This window comes from Chiroxiphia lanceolata, chromosome 9 (genome assembly GCF_009829145.1).
Source record: "Chiroxiphia lanceolata isolate bChiLan1 chromosome 9, bChiLan1.pri, whole genome shotgun sequence".
NCBI lineage: Eukaryota > Metazoa > Chordata > Aves > Passeriformes > Pipridae > Chiroxiphia > Chiroxiphia lanceolata.
The window spans coordinates 16059864-16075213 of NC_045645.1; the positions used below are offsets into that span (position 1 = coordinate 16059864).

Sequence of the window (15350 nt, forward strand, 5' to 3'; positions counted from 1 at the left end):
CAAAGCAGATGTTCCTGTAAGAAAGATATTGCTTTGTTTTAATAAATTGAGATTGTCACTTCAAAAATGGGAGAGGGAGGTGAAAGAAGTAGCATAAAGTGAGAATATGTCAAATGGGATTGGGAACAAAATCCATGAGAATTTTTGTGGCGAGAATTGCCGGGGAGACTCCCTCACTGGTCTTGGCTATGATTTATGTAAGAATTTCTGCTTTAGGCTGGTTTTTGGTTTGGTTTTTGTTTTGTTTTGTTTTGTTTTAGACCAAAATTTTATAAGTGTTTTGTCATTTATTTCCCTCCATCTCCACCAGGTGTGATCCATCCCATGTGCTCAGCCTACTCTGGGAGGGGGAGGGTGGTGGTGATGGACCTCAGCAGTCTTTCAGATTGTGACTCCTCTTGAAGACGAGCTCTCCTGTTTGTCCATGCCTTACCAAGTGTGATGGTGGTGCTGTTTAGTCTCTCCTGACACCTTTTCTTAATGCTGATACATTGTCAAAAAACACAGCCCTCCTACTTTGGAAGTGGGAATGCCTTTGACTTGTTTTCAGAAACTGTTTGTTGCCTTTGGGGTGGCTGCTGAGGAGGGACTGGAAGGTGTGATCAGCTTTGTTTAGGCCCTTACTACGTAGGTCTCTGACCTTGTGAAAAAAAAGCTGCAGGAACAGACAAGGTGAATGGCCCTGTGGCTATGAGAGCATTTCCTGTTAGACCTCAAGTAACATCCAGAGGTCTGTTCTGAAGCCGACTTGCAATAGACTGGGAATTATCTAGTCACAGCTTTTTCCTCCAAGTATTTAAAAACCAGCGGTCTCTGAAAACTCCAGTTTTGGTCATGAATGCTGCACAAAGGGATTTACTTCTCCTGAGACCACTTGACCACCCCGACCCTTTTGAAGAAGAAAATTCTAATAAGAGGCATATTTTATTTGAGGATTTGACAGTATCTTTCCCATCCTGGGTCTCCACTGCTAAGAAGAAACCTGGAACAGCCGGTTTCTGCTGACCTTTAAAATGCTCTCAGTGGAAAGCCTGACACGGAGTTTGTTCCTGTGCGCTTCTGAGTGCCAATGGGTGCCAGCCCTGAAAAAGCTTCAGAAAAAATTTAAGAGTGAGATGTGTGTGGAGGAGGTTGGTTTTCGTTATTTGCTGCAGTGGTTAGGGAGCAGCTCGGATGGGTGAGTGCACTGCACTTGGTGCTGTGGGCACAGACCCGTGATCTGCTGCGGCTGCTGCTGGGCTGGGGGCTGAAACAGGGGATGCAGCTGGTTGTCCCTGCCTTTGAGCCTTGGCTGTGGAGCATCCTCCACACTGGGGGCTGCCTCTGTACCTATACTGTGTATCTGGGGCTTGCTAGCCTTGCAGTGAGCACCTGCTGTGCTTGTGTTTGCACCCTGGCGCAGCGTGCTGTGATCGGTGGTGCTTGGAAGGCCTTGGGGTGCAGCCAGGGCAGGAAAGACACAAGAAGGGCAGCAAGGCAGCCAGCTGTGCACCGAGAGTCCTGTAGCATCCTGCCTGTTGCTAGGGGACTCGTTTTGGATATGGAGCAGATTTGGTTTACATAGCAGCTTTCCCTGTGTTTGTTGATTGGAGGCAATTACTGTAAAATACTTGATTTATAACAAGGTGTACTTAATAAGCAACAAACTAAAATAAATATTCATGAATTACCTGCTGGAGGCTGGCTGTTCGTTTTGCTGAGTTGTCGCTTTCCATCTGCAGGCTCTGCACAGCTCTGGAGCCTCTGGATGTCTGGAGGTGGAGGCAGCCATGCTGGGTCTTGGCTGGTGGAAGTTTTGGGCTGAAGAGGGAGGGGCAGAATTCCATTCCTTTTCTGTTTTGTTCATCCTGGAGGATAGAGGTGTTTTCCTGAGGTTTTTCCAAGCAGCTCATTGACTCAAGATGGTCTGCTTGCCTGGCGTGCTGCTGTAATGCAGTACTTCAAGTGTGATCAAAGTGATTGTGTGTAGCACACGCAGGGTGCAGCTACCACATCACTGGGTTCGGGTCTGGCTTTTGTGGTGGTGTAGGGAAGTGATGACGTAGAAATAGCAGTGTTCTTGGTTAAATTAGGATAAACCAATATGTTTTAAGAAAATATGTGGGAAATGACAAATTACTGGTTTGGGATCTATGCTCTTCAAGAACAGGACAACTCATTTAGAGTAGTTCTGAAATTATTAAAGTAAGGATGTGTTAAGTCTTCCCCAGAGATGAAGTGCTGTCAGCAGAAGTATGACTAACACTGTGCTTCTGTGTTGCAGATTGGCATTCTTCTGACACCCTGCTACCGTGAACACTTTATTTGGCCGGTTTTACTAACAGCAGTTTGTTTTCATATAGGAAGAGTCTGTGGCGCTTGTCAAAATGAGAGAGTGACCTTCAGAGCCTGGCTTGGTATTCCTGTCACTGGAGCCTTCAGGAGCCAGCACTCAGCCCAGCTGAAGCCAGAGCAGGAAGGTGGAGAAGCACAGCCTGATCAGGTACTGAGCTAGTAATGGCAAAAGTTGTCTGATGCCAAGCTGAAGTTATGGATGATCATTAGTTATAAAAATAGTTCCTTAAAGGTCTTGCTAACATGTGATGCATTAGTGGCCCAGTAAGGACAACCATATCATCTGTGGGCCTAGCATGGGTGCATATTATACGTCCGAGTTCTGTAACAGATCTGAGGTAAACATAAAGAAATGTTTTCTGGGGTATTTGATTTACACATCTAATGTGCAGTACACCTCAGTACGTGTTTGCAAATACATGTGAGTTGGAAAGAATGGACTAGGAATGCTCTTAAAAAATGTTTGAATGTTGAAGAGCAATTGAGGGGGAAGAGTTTTTTTCCTCAGCTTTATTCTTTCCTCTAGTAGGGAGACTTAAGCGCCAGCTTTTGAGGAACACAATGTTATGTGGGAACCATGGAACACAGAGAGATATCAGCCCTCATGGGTTTTAGACAAAAGTGACTGTCAGCTTGCTAACAGTGTTTTTATTTGTTGAGATTTCCATAACTGTCCATGGAAATTGGTATTTATTCTTGCATTCATATCTTTCATATTGGCATACTTAAAAAGATTTAGTTTGGCTGATCTTGTATGAAGACAGAGAAGTTAAAGGTTTTGATTTATTGTATTTGATTTGGTTTTGTGGTTTTTTTCTTATGTAACTTTATCTTCCAGTTTATATGGAACTTCTGCTCTGAGGACCATGTTCTGAAGATATTTTGCATATTTTTATGTACCCTTAGAAATCCCTTAAGAACCGGGCTACTCCTTATGTGGACTTGGGTTGGCAGTGGCATGCAATTCACTTTTAGAGGGAAGAATTCTTTGAAGAGTTAGTATTTCTTTACCTTGAATGATACTTTCTCTCCAGAAATACCAGCATCTGTGCTTAGACTGTCTGAATTTATTAGTCACATTTTTGTTATTTTTTTATTTACTGGCCCAAGTGGAAGCAGTGAGGATTTGTTTAAATAATCTGTTAAGGAAATTATTCCTAATGTTCTAACGGTAATTTCCATCTCTATCTGACTATATCTTTCTTTGTGTGGTTAAAAAAAGGGAGTCTTCTTCTAGCAGGCGTTGGGAATACTTCACTTTTTTTTTTTTTGTCTTGGGAAATAAGAACCAGCATTTATTTGATTCAACAACCAGCTTCCTGCTTCCCAAGGAAGAGACAGTGGCTCATTTGCCTGCAAACATCCTCCTGTGGAGAGTCTTTGTTGGGGAGTTAGAAGGAAAGCTAGCAGCTACTAGTGAAATAGCTGCATAGCAGGATGAAGAGGGATTATTGAAGCATTACTAGGAAATTTATGGCTGTGTGCAAGACCTTATGTACTCTACAGACAAGCTGACCTAAATTCTGCAGCCAGGCCTTACTGGTTTCTGTGTTGATGTGATGTGGCAGGCTGGATAACCTGCAGCAGATCTGGGGTTTAAAAAAACAAAGGGAGGGAGTACAAAGAAGACTTATATTTGAGTGGAAACACAGACAAGCACATCTTTAGAAGTGTACTGAATCTGTCTTAAATTTTCTTGTTGTTTTCTAACCCCTACTTCTCTATTCTTAGTATTGAGTACTTCTCATGTAGTCAGGATGAGTCTGTATTTAAGGATGCTCATTAGGAAGAGTGGAAAAGTTGTTTACTGGATGGAGAATACATGGATGGTTTTGCTTATAAGAGGCTTTTACAGATGGTTTGGAGTTGAGGTAGGTTTTAGCGAAGAAATGGTGCTAAGCATCTTATCAGTAGTGAAATACTTAACACAACTGACACTTTATCTCTTGGGGGGAATAGGATTAGTATCTACTTGACATAAATGGAATGGCTTACACTTATGTTTTCAGGCAACGTTTGTTTCTCAAGATTATACATTACACGAAACATGAGACAAAAATCCAAATAGAAAACAAAATGTCACCTCTATCAAAGTAAAGTTGGTCAATCTGACCTACTGCAGTGTTTTCTTGCTGTTACTTCTTGTAGAAGTGTTGTGACTTTGCAGTTTAGTTTCTGCTGGCACTAATGTGGTGTGATGGCAGTTACTGCTTCCTCCCTTCTTCTGCAGATATAAGCTCGATTGATGCAATGCTCTCCTTTGCTTTCACACTTCCCACCTGCATGCTTTCATTACCTGATCTCACCACTTCCTCCAGAGGTGCCTCTATGGGTACAAGAGGAATTTTTTTGCTGGTGCTGCTTAAACCAGGTCCTGTGAAAGAACCTTACACAGGCAGAAAAATTTTGCAGCCACTAGAAGGGCTTCTGCAGTAGGGCTTTTGCTGGCGTAGTTGGGAAGCAAGAAAAAAATATTGGCTGATACAGTTAAATGAACAAAATGTTAAAACGTGGCTAGGGGCTTTCCTGTGCTAGTGTTCTGGTCTGGTTACTGTGATGGAGTATGTGTGTATATTTGTGTCTGAAAACCTCTTTTTGTGGGAGCATAAACTTTAAGCTCTTTTGAATTTTTTTAGAGGAAATTTCTGCAGCTGCAGCATCCTCAAGTGCCAGGGGAAACAGTGATATCCTAAAACATTGCTGACTTATTTTAGATCATGTTTCACTTGATGTGCTTTTGATTTGTTTTAAGAACAACTTGTCTGTATAAGCTATTTGTTTACTATATGCACATAATAAGCAGCAGTGCCGACCCTTCTTCTGGAAGCAGGAATGAAGGGGGACCCAAGGAGGGGTGGATTTGCTTAGTTATTTTGTGTCCTGCCTTAATGGCATTCTGGCACGTAATTCCTCCGTGCAATATAAGAGGTAGGCAAATCCGATGGATTTTATTGCTGTATATCAGCTCTCCATGAGTTAATTACAGAAGTATATTGTTACCAAACTCAATATTAGGAGGTAACCTGTCAGCTTGCTCTGATCTGTTCATAGAGTGAGTGCCAGGTGTAGCTTGTGCTGCTGGTCCTTTGTATTTTGTGTGTTTAAGCTGCGTGAGCTTGTGGCACAGGGTGAGACCTGGTGTAGCTCACTTATGAAAATCAATTTTTGACAATGGCTGCCAAAGGGCAGACAAAAGGTGGATATCCTGAAGAACTGTGTGTTTTAAAGTGTCCCCCAGCTCCTGGGCTGGGGTGTGGAGGTTCCAGATGTGTTCAAAGGGTAGACTTTCCTGGGTGTTTACGCACAGATAACTTCTAATCCAATACTGAGGCATGCTCCTGCCATGTTTAGGGGCTCCCTGCAGCTCTGCCTGCTCACTTATTAACTTGTGCTGATGCTGCTGTCGGCCGTGGTTGGCAAAAGTGCTTGCAAGGGCTGAGGGAGGGAGGGCAGGGCTGCCCCTCACAGGCTCCATCCATCTCCCCAAACAACACAATGTCTGCTGTGTGCCATAAGGGAGGCAGAAGACTCTCCAGGGACTGTGACCAGCAGAGGAAGCACCAAGTGCTGTCCCTGTTGCCCCACTTCCAGGAGCAGGTTTGGTGAGGGGAGCGGAGGGCAAGGGCTGTTTCCCCTCTGTGTGTCTTCAAAACCAGAAGCAGAAATTAGAAGTTTATTAACTGACAAATAAATTAAATTGATTTGAATTTCCTCCAAAATGATAAACTGCTTTCTACTTGCAACAGTGTATTGCCAAGGCCACCTCAAGGCAAAAGCAATGTTTTCCTTAGGTGTAGATATAGATGTCATTTTGACTGCTTCTTTGCAATGAAAAGAACTTTTGTGTATCTTGCTCCAGTGTTACAATTTTCATGTCAGGTTATCTTTTCTTTCTTCCTGTCCTCCCAGTAGAATTTTCAATGTTATCCTTAGGTACAGAAACTGGAAAATAGCTGGAAAATAGCCCTACTTTGATGTCCTTTTCAGTGTTTTTGCTCTCATATTTCTTTGCCTAGACAGGAGAGTTGTCCATTACTGATAGCAAAAGACAGTCCCCACAGCCATGTGTCAGTGAGCTGAGCTGCTTCCAGCCAGCTTGTCCTTCTGCGAGCCTGAACCCCGCCTGGCCGCGGGCGGTGGCACCAGCGCGGGGGAGGAAGGAGACGGCGCTCACGGGTGTTTGTCGGCGAACTTGCTATTGCAGAGAAAGATCTGAGCAGGGTCAAAATGCAGCAGTGCTCTCTCTAAACCTTCACTGGAGGAATGCCTTGTTACCTGTTTTCATGTGTATAGGCCTGTTTCCTACTGGATGTGTATCAAGTTCAGTAGGCAGCAGTAATCTTAGCCGTGTGTTTTGACACAATATGATGTTGTTTTGAAATATCTACCTGCTCTCAGTTATTGACTGGAATCTCAGGAGGTGTCTTTTGGATAGATGGGAAGAGATTCATCACGTTGCTCCCTCAAGCTTCATCCATTGTCTTTGGTAGGTGATGTTCTCTTGGATAAGGGAGCACCATCACAGAGTGCATGCTCTCTTGGAGGCTGACTATGAACACTGGAGCCCTAAATCAGCATAGTGAGGTTCAGCATCAAAGAGTAAGGTCTGTCTGTCCTTCTTTGTGCCTAATTTGTTTTCAGAGAGAGGTGAAACACTTCCAACAACTGAGAAACCACAGAAGAGATTGGGCTGGGGAAAAGTTAGCCTTTCCAACACCTAACAAGTTGTCTAGTAATGCTGTATTTGCACTTGATGGTAAAAAGGACATACTGTAAGATATTGGTGACATTGTTGCCTGGCACCTCAGACAGTAACGATGGGGGAGAGAGATTTACAAGGGAAAAAAATGAACAAACTGTTCTTTGTTGCTCAATTATTTTAGTGCTGCTGTGGTTTAGCTGTAGTATTGTGTTACTCTGTCCACAGCTTTTCATGGGCCTCTTGTAGAAAAATTTTAAATTTAAATAAATAATACATTTCTCTAGTTTTATTTATTATTTCACGTCCTAGAATATGCTTGCAGTTATAATAACATTCCACTGCCTCCAGTGATTGGATATATAAAATTCTGGCATTTGTTGCAGCAATGTTGAGCAATGAACTCCAAACTTTGTGCTTATCTGACTTTGCATTTCATGCATTTCATGCATTTTGGTCAGTGTATTATTGGAAACATGGAATGGTCTTCTGTGCATAATCAGAATTGTTTTAATCAATAAGGCATAAGTCTCTTTTCCATTCCATTAACTCTTATGTTCTGCAGGAGCCGGGAAAAAAAGTGATTTTTTTTTTTTTCCTACTTATAAACTGATTCTGCTACCTTTTGAAATAAAATGTTTTTTCAGGCAGGCTGCAAAATAATTTTTATGGGCAGTTCAAGTAGTTATGTAAGGAATTTAGTGATTGTTAACATTACTGATGTTTGAAACACTGGGGGGAATAAAATTCCATGAGAAGAAATTTTGTAAGAAAGGAAAACCCCGTGCAGCCCCTTCTCTCCTACCCCATCATGTGCTGTTTTGAGGTTCTGCGATAGTTAAGGAGAGCACTGCCCGGGTTTGGGATTTTTCTGTTTCACTCTTTCCTATGGAGGAAGCGTCGTGGTCTGAGGCTTTAGAGGCAAAGCTCAACTGCCATCCCACCCCCCCACCAGATTGCTGTTGGCACCAGAGCTGCACTCTGGGGTCCAACTGTTCAGTTTGCAGTTGGATGTGGCAACCCCACATGCTTTGCCTTTCTGGCAGGTTGTATGTTGTGGTGACTTGCTGCCTCCCATGATCCCGGACTGGGATGCTGGTAGTGCTGCCAAAGGTTGGGAGCAAGCAGGCATTCCTGTGGCACGGATGAGATGGAGAGGGCTGTCGAAATCAGGGTGTTAGATGGGTTTTTCTTTAGATGCAAGAAGCAATGGGCTGTGATAGAACTAGGCAATCCCCTGTCAAGACACCACCTGTTGGTTAATGAGTAATGGCTGTTTTTTCCCAAGTCTCTGTGCTCCCTAGTCCCTGGGCAGCAGCTAATTGGTGGTGACTTGCAGTCATGTCCACAGCAATGCTAGTTTTTCCCTTTCAGCTGAGGGAATGGGATGGGAAGCTGCAGGTAAGCTCTGCAGGATCTGGATGAATATTTGGGAAGACAGAGGTGGGCGGTGATGAAGCAGGGAGGTATGAGAAGGGAGAGCATGGAGCATAAAGCACAACTAATCTTACAGGAGTATATTGGCCTACTCCTCTGGATTGTGCTGTCCTGGTATGTGTGTTTGGACTGAAACAATCTGTGATAACTGGCTGTTAACTTGTTAAAATAATCAGGTTGCCAAGAACTCCATTATCTTGTTAAGCTTCACTTCAGATTTATTGCATATTTTTTCATCTTTAATGGAGCTAATTCAAGGTATGCAAACCCTGCTGTAGTTCCACTCCCTGCAGCTTATGTAAATTTTCTTTGCATTTGGTTTTGCACTCCTGCTCTGTCTCAGTCAGGGTTCAATCTGAAGACAACAACTGGGAAACTTTCTTTCTCTAAAAGAGTGTGTCTAGGATATAGGGGATGGGAAAAGGAGAATTGGAGCTCTCATCCATAAATATTTACCAGATTTTGTTTCAATATCCACTTCTGTCTTTCTTAGAATAGTTGGAGCTATGCCAACCTAAAAAGCCCCAAACCTGCTTTGCTTTGACATTTAGCTAGATCCTTATGTGTAATACTCTAATGAGGGGCAGAGCTACATCTGTTTTCCTTTTCTGTTGGATAGCACTTACATACATTGGTGGTGGAACTTGGGTGATTTTTTTTTTTTTTTTGCAGTGTCATTGAGTTTCTTTTGCTTGTGTGGGTTGTTCAAATAGCTGTGGGAAGATAAAACACTTGAAATAGAAAAATATGATGAGGCAAGGACTGTCAAGTATTATGCATCAGTTCTGTACTTTGCATGCTGAGGCCCTGACCTACTTGAGGCCTCTAGGTACTTCTGCAGTGTAAGTGTTTAGCAATGATAAACTGCAATGTCTGGCAGAGGGATTCAGTGTGCAAGAAGGACACCTGAAAAAACAACCTTTAATCCTTTCACTGAAATGAGCTGGTTTCAAGGTTTCTGTTCTTTCAGAGGAGTTGGACAGGGTGCTTCCATTCAGAGTGTGCTGGTATGCTATTCAGAGGTCAGCACCTTAATACTTGTCAACAAAGTAATATTGATAGAGCTGAGTTACTGGACTTTTTTTTTCTGTGCTGCATTTTTGTGTGCTGCATTAATTCTTTGACTGTATATATTTTTTTCCCCTCAGAAGTAATCAATATATCATGAAAAGCCCCAGTCACCAATAACATCTGTAAACAGCAAAAAAGGGCAGACAACCAGAAAGCCCCCAGATAGTCCCTAAACAATAACAACAAAATGAGCTATAATGTGGTTGAGGAGAGAGCTGCTTGTAGCCAAGGGCACTTGCTAAGAGAAATGGGTTATGAAAGCCTACAATTTATCTTTGATTTTTGAGTGAAAGCAAATATAGTTGTGTTCTCTACACTATAGTGTAGTCATAGTACTTATTGTTCCATATGATATTAAATGGCTTATTAATAGTAATAGCTTCACAGCTTGTCACAAAGCCTTGAATTTTATTCTTGGCTTTCTAGATAGTCTGATTACAGATGATGGAACTTGACGGGCTAAAGGGTCATGGCATTTTAGAAAAAGTTTCTACAAGAAAATATCTCAAGGACCTTATAGAATTGGAGGTGTTCCCAAGATAAGCTGTTACGGATTGATCTGAGGCCAGGGATATGAGTGTTTCGTGCTCATTAAATGCACCAAACATGAATAGGTGTGTGTAGGGTTAAAAGGCTGTGTGGATCAGCACTGGTTGAAAATGTTTTCTGAAGTTCCAGTGGATTAAGTGGTGTTACTGATGTTTCTTGACATCTTTTCTGCAGTGTCATCTACCATATTAACAGCATATTTAGGGGATGGGCTCGTTTTCATTCAGTACAACTGGAGGGCACATAAGGAGTGTCCGTCTTGTTTTCAAAGCAGTCATAGGCCAGTCCTCAGGAGCTGACTCACTGCTATTTTGTAAGCAGGGTTTGCCTTCCTTTCATGTGGTTCTGCATTTTTCCATTTCATAGTCCGTGGTAATTTAGATCTTAAGTGTGCTGGTGTCTAAAAGCCTGCTTCCTAGAGTAGTACCTTATCCCCATGTATGTGGGGTGTACTCAGCCTAATTTAATACTAACAAAAATAATTTTTGGTTGTTTCATTTATTTCCAGTTGGGTCTTCATCAAATTATGTTACAAAGGCACTTCCCCTGCAGCTAACATGTTAATTAATAAACGCGTGTTAATGATTTTGGGGTTATTGTATTTACTCTGTTAGTTATTGTTACACTGTCTCACTTGTATGGGCTCATTTTCAAATTTTCCTGCACAATATTTAAGACTTCCCTGAGTTTCAGATTGTCTTGTTCTACTTGCATTTTAACTGAGCTTTGCTATTGGGATGTCATGGTAGGGTGAGACTGGTAAAAAAGGACCACTGGAAAGAATCAAAGGGAAGACCATGGCTCCATACAATTTGAGCATTGGAGTTTCTAGTGTGTAGCACACCTTGTGGATAACATTGGATTCTATTATTGACTTCTAAAATCTCTCAAATTCTTTCTCACACCTTAGTAACACTTTATTCATGGCGGATCAGGTATTTTCCTGTGATTGATAGTAATTTTCTATTACTTCCTTTTACTTGGCTCAGTGAAATTTTTTAAACTTTTTTTTTTTATACTGGCATCTTATGAGGAAGTAAGGTGCCAGAAATCTTCAGTGCTGTCAACATTTTTATTTTTTAACGAAAAGCTTTTCTGAAAATAATGGTGCACCAATGTGTCCAAAAGGTCGGCTTACCTCTGTGATTTTTTTTTTTTTTTTAATAGCTTTGCTAGGTAAAAGCTGGAAGATCAGATTGTTTTAATTGATGTTTTTGCAAAACTTGTGTGGCTGGAAAACTGACAATAGTCATGTGAATTTCATGTTACTTCTGCATGATTAAAATCAACAGCAGCACTGTGGACTGCCACTAGAAATAATTCCAGAAAAACCATACAAGAGAGACTAGGGGAGATGACCCAGCAGAGGCTTCTTTTTCTTCCTCTTCTATTCCATGGTAGCTCCAAGGCTGAACATGTGAAGAGGAAAAATGTTCCATTCTTATGGAAAAAGGGTGGAGTGATACCAGTTTTTCTGATAGTAGTCAGGAGGCTGTGTAGAGGAGAGAAACAGTAGGAAGCTTTTTGTTTCCTGGGTGGAGTTTCACATTTGACACTGGTAAGTGGGAGCATGATACGAAGGCATTGGGCTGGTAGAAAGGCAGCACCTTCCCTGTGAGCTGCTGGACTTCAGCCTGGGTGTTCCTGCAGGAAACTCCATCCTCTCCTATCTCTGTCTGGTACGTTTTCTGAGTCTTGATGTCGTCTTGTTACTGCTGGCAAAAAGTTACGTGTGGGAGGTATGCAAATGTGTTGCAATGTTCTGATATAATTTTAGCACAGGAAAAGAGCAAGCTCTGTACATAGGTATCACCAACTGAGCTCAGTCTTGCTGCTTAGTTTATTTAGTAGAGCTTTTAAACTTTGAAAAGATGTTTTCATGGATGTGGGGGGTAGGATCAAGTTCATAATTTTGTAAGCTTAAAAGATAACTCCTATCAAGCCATGATTCTATAAAACTAAATTCCTTTGCCGACAGTAGGAGCTATCTGAATGAGCGTAAAAAGAATTGTATTGTTTAATGGCATGATTATTGAGAATTTCTGATGATGTGAATTCTCTTATTGCTTGCAGCATATACTGTCACTGGAAGAATACTGGCTTTGTAATGAATAACTGAGAGGGACTTTAACTTCTCTTTTTCCTCTCAATGTAAAATTCTACATACTGTTTTACCTTTTCTCTCTTCTTTTTTTGTGCATGTGTGTGTGATCTTTCTTTCCAGGTTTAATGGAAATTTGATCTTTTTGTGGGAGAGAGGAATGAATCTACTAAAATCCTTTTTCATATGCAGGGTTAAGTATTGCACTCAGGAGGGTAATGTTCCGGTGGAATTTCAGTCTTTCCATAACAATTTAGACTTTGGTAAAGCAAGTGGATGAGTCATTGCAGGGATTTGATGGCTGAAAAGATTGATTAATAATTAATTGAAAAACAAGATGCCCTCTCCTCTGTCCTAGCTTTCAGCCATTCAAAAGATCATCAGATTCCCACATGTAGTTTAACATTTGAGTACTATGGACATGTTTGTTTTGATGTCTTTCCCTGAACTGCAAATGTTGTTTTTTCTTTGCTTTTGCTTACAGATTGTTTATAGAGATATAAATGTCAAATTAGGTTTGAGTGTTTTGATGAGGTTACAGCACTTTGAAGGAGCCAAATGTTCCCATTATTTTGATGTCTTAGGGTTATACTTGCTTCATAACCTTTTTGAGGTGCACTGGTATACTAGGTGCTTCATGGGTAATGGCGATTCTGATTTTCTGTGTTTCGGTGCTCTTGCATAAAGGTTTGTTTGCTTTTCTTCAATAGGCGTTTGTCAGTCAAGGACTTGTATTTCTGCATGTTTGCCTTTGAGCTGGGTGTCGAATGGGAAGGCCTAGGTCCACGGTGCTTTACTGCCTTTATGCTGGGATAGTGGTAAAAGTGAAGAATGCTGCAGACTGCAGTGTGACCCTGAAGAGATGACTCCAAATGGGCCCATTGAATCTAGGTAAATTAGCATAAATATTCTCTGTTTGAGGGATATTTCAACAGCAGTAGGTCAGAGATGAAGGGTCAATCAAAACCAATTCATGAAAGGCACAGAAGCTTCAGCAGCCTTTTGAAATCCTTTAAGGTGTAAATTGATACTGGCTGAGTGCTCCAGACTGGGGCAGATCTTTGAGACAAGGTAGATCTTGCCATTCTGATCCTAGAAGAGGTAATAAACTGAGTTTGTCTTTTTTGTTAATTGAAAGCAGCTATGTGCAGTCCTGGGCATTTTTGGTACTGAATCTCGACTGTTTAGTGCATGATGAACATGCATCAAGGTATTTGTTTGCTGACAGTGTATGAAAAGCCACTCTCCAACTTTACTTTCATTTTTATTTATTTATAAGCCTGAAAGGTGAATGAAAACATGTAATAATTTTAACTTGAGCTGTCACTGTCATTCATAATTTAAACCTGAAACGCTTCACATTTTCAGTGCAATGGTCATTCCTTAATCATTAAATCGTGAACTGTGGCTCGGCTATAGTCTCTAATCAGGCTTCTCTAGAATGGAGAAGGCTGCCAGATATTTGGCACTGAGATGTAGCTACAACCTTCTGGTGTTAGTTTGTGATGTTGCATTTTGTGAGATATGCAGGGTGCTGCAGCTGCTGAGCCTTGCTCTCTTCAAGGCTTGAGTCTGGAGATCTGTCCAGATTTTCCACCTTGCGGATAGTGACACACTTTGGCCTCCTTTAATTGTGAACTTTAATTTACTGTAGTCAAAAGTTAAGATTTAGTTGCACTGCTTTATGAGTTCTGTATAATATTTATTGTGTGGTGCAAGAGTTGCTGTGAGTAGGGTTTTTAGGCTTTGAAAGGATAGCATTAAACTCCAGTTAGTTTTGTAAAACAAGATTGTTTGACCTTTGTAATAAACCCACAATTTGCCTGGGCACAAAATATGGAAGGAGAAGGCCTTTTTTTAATTTGTGTCAAAAGGACTGAGGATGGAAAATGTGGAGATGATGAGATTTTGGCTGCAGGGAAGGGTATGCAATTTTATTTATAAAACTAGACCTCCTTGAGTGCTTGTTTTACTCCAGTAAAACCTCAGTTGGTAAACGTCATGTGCAGGAGTGAGTGGGTGTTCACCTGCTGGGTTGTAGAGACAGGAGGACAGGAAAGCAGTTTGCTCTTGAAGGGTGCTGGGAAGAAGTGGATGTTTTCACGGCTTGAAGTAGATAAACTTACTCTGGTGTCAGTATGGGCAGTGAAATTTGACAAGAAGTGGGAGGGGAGAAGGATATGTGACAAGGGCGATACTTTATGTTGTGGAAGGAGGAAGCAGGGTCTGGAATTCATAGTTTAACATTTTTGAATGTGTGAAATAAGCCCAAGGAAGCTAGTGGGTGTTGGGACATGACTGATTTGCGCCAGTTTGCAGTGTAGGTGTGGACAGAAGGACAGCAAGAAATCACCAGGTTTTGTTTCAGCAAAGAGGCAAAATCTATGCAAATGCAATGGTCACCCAAGGCACCATGGCCTGCTCTAGATCCTGATCTTGGAGTCTGGCAATGCAGCTGTATTCAGTTCACAACTCCAGAGCCGCTTTGCTCTGGATTCCTGCCATTGGAAACCTTCTAATGCAGATAAGTCCCTGAAGAGTAGTTGCAGTTACATTTGCTTTTCCTGTGGGATCACTGCAGAACTCCTGGACGGATGAGATAGTGGTCAGAAATGGCCTGTGTTTCCTCCAGACCAGAGCAGACTTGCCGGAGGAGAGAGATTTGCGAGTTGAGCAATGGTGCTGTAAGAGGCTTCCATGGCAGAGCGGATGAATCTGGCTGTTGAAACTTGCCCCAGGGCAGCTGGCCTGAGTCTCTTGGTCCAGAGCCTGTAAAGCGAGAGTTAAGATACACTGTTACAAAAGTTACCAAAGTTAAAAGCAGAAGGATTGCCTAAATACATATTTTGTGTGTCTCCTGCTAATTACCTCACTGTTGAATAGGTGAGAAGTGAGATTGTTTGTTGGTTTTTTTTCTTTTCTTAAGCTGAAATGGAAATAGTCCCTATGGGTTTTGAGGCTTGGCCACAAGAACGTTACTTATCATGTGGTGTCACATCAGCTGAAATCCTCAGACAGTAAGCCTGCTGGATTTCCTGACACTTGCCTTTCTCCTATTCTGTCACAATTCTTCCATCATTCAGGCTGACTCTTCATGTTCTTTTGGGTTATGGGGGTAACAAAGCCTGTTTGTTACCTGTTTTCATGACCATCCATGAA

General features: G+C 41.8%; 1 protein-coding gene across 7 annotated transcripts in view; it reads left to right on the forward strand.

Annotated features, from left to right (window-relative positions):
* LRRC8D (leucine rich repeat containing 8 VRAC subunit D) overlaps positions 1 to 15350 on the forward strand; it is a 58793-nt gene that overhangs the window by 16099 nt on the left and 27344 nt on the right. For 3 of the 7 annotated variants that reach the window (XM_032697171.1, XM_032697169.1, XM_032697170.1), the window contains exon 2: positions 2343 to 2482. The gene's annotated coding sequence lies outside the window, so the exon portion shown is untranslated. Of the gene's footprint in view, positions 1 to 2342; positions 2483 to 8417; positions 8435 to 11627; positions 11770 to 14772; positions 15075 to 15350 lie in introns of those variants that run through there. The other 4 variants (XM_032697175.1, XM_032697174.1, XM_032697173.1 and 1 more) reach the window with 4 other exon arrangements.